Source organism: Suricata suricatta, chromosome 8 (genome assembly GCF_006229205.1).
Source record: "Suricata suricatta isolate VVHF042 chromosome 8, meerkat_22Aug2017_6uvM2_HiC, whole genome shotgun sequence".
Taxonomy (NCBI): domain Eukaryota; kingdom Metazoa; phylum Chordata; class Mammalia; order Carnivora; family Herpestidae; genus Suricata; species Suricata suricatta.
The window spans coordinates 50686218-50687923 of NC_043707.1; positions in this window are offsets into that span (position 1 = coordinate 50686218).

The window sequence follows — 1706 nt, forward strand, 5'->3', positions numbered from 1 at the left end:
GGGGTTTGAGAAGGGGGAGTTATAAGAAATTGTGACATAGGTACAGTGACCCAATCATAATGGTACAACAGTATTGGCAGCAACTTTAACCATACACATTGTTCAGAGCGTTCGTTACTTTTGGCAGGACCCAATTACAACATTTAGAGTACCTTTAAAATCAACCAATTACAGGGAGAGCCTAGGGTCTTGTTCGGCGGCTATCGGGTTAACTTTAACATTAGGTAACAGGGTTCTATCTAAAGTTCCCATCTGCAGGCCTCACCCTTAGGAATGTGGAGAGTGGTAGCTGGTCTTCCCTGACTGGGTGTTTCGAAGGTGGTCTCTCTTGCTCTAGGCAATGTGTAACTGCCTGTTAGTTTTGGGGAACTGAAACCTAGGCCTTCTAGATCAGAGGGGGAACTTAAAGCCTGTTTGGTTTAGACTTGAGTCCTTACATTCCCCCCTGTGTCTTGTAACTGACCCAATCCTGGGTCAGTCGAGTTACCATTGTCTCGGTTTAAGGCTTGATGATGAGCTCTTAAGACCATTAACTGAATAACATTTACACGCTCTTTGACAAACGCTATGATCTTATTAATAATACAAGAGCCAAATGTTAAAAGTACACCAATTTTGGTTTTGGCTCCTCGTTCTTGTCGTCTCTTGTGGTGCCCATGAACCACAGCTAGGCTATCCTGTACAATTCCTGAGCTATTGGCATAGAAGTAATATTGTGTTCCTAAAGCATGGCATAGCCCTCCTTGGTGTAAGGGGAATTTCTTACCCTGCAAAGGGCATAGGGGAGGAGAGTTTACCCAATTTCTGCCAGTCTCCATGGTTAATTTGGTAAGGGTATCTTTTAGGGTTTCTAATATCTGGTGCTGCCTGGTTTACAAAAGGAAGAATGACAGCCAATTTGTTTCCTCATTTTTCAGGATTCTTGGGTGTATAAGTGCAATACACCTCCATGGTTCTTTTTACATTACTAACCTTAGCCAAATTGGTGGGCCATCTAGCAGCCACTCGAGGACCCCCCCATTAGAGTCTGGTGGTAAAGGCGTAGGCTCTCCTTACCTTTTGCCGTGTTGAAATCCCATGCCCAGATTACAGGCAATTAATACCAACGGAACATCCTATCCAAAAGAGGAAGGTGAGCATAATCAGGAACTTTTGCTGTTTTCCCAACTTTCTGGGGCAACATTTGCCATTTCGATGGCAAAGAGACAGGACAGTTTATCTTATTGGACCGGTGATTCCTCAGGCTTCTGCTGTGCTAGACCAGCCAGCTTCCAGGGTGTGGCTGGAGCAGGGCTGGAGATCCCTGGAGTCAGAGTCTTTTTGAGGATCAGTTCAAGCTGATCGACTGGATCTGGATCACCTCACCAGGTTGAGGGTTCTTCTGAGCTGGCCTACTTAACTCCAGAGAGATACCTGAAACTTTAATAGGGGCTGAATTTTTTTGTTTAGTTGCATATCTGTGACATCTACCCTTAAGTCTTTTGAAAAGGCGTGACCCCCCATTTTAAATATCATCCTCACAGACTAACAAGCTTGAGATCCAACAACAAATATTTAAGGACACTCAGAACTAGAATTACATTTACAGTAGTGCATTGCTTAAACAATTTTTCTCTCTTAAACCTCCATTATCAGAGATAGCCAAATCGAGACTAATGCATTGGTGGAATAAGTCCATTCTTAACAACTCTGGCCTAATTATTTAC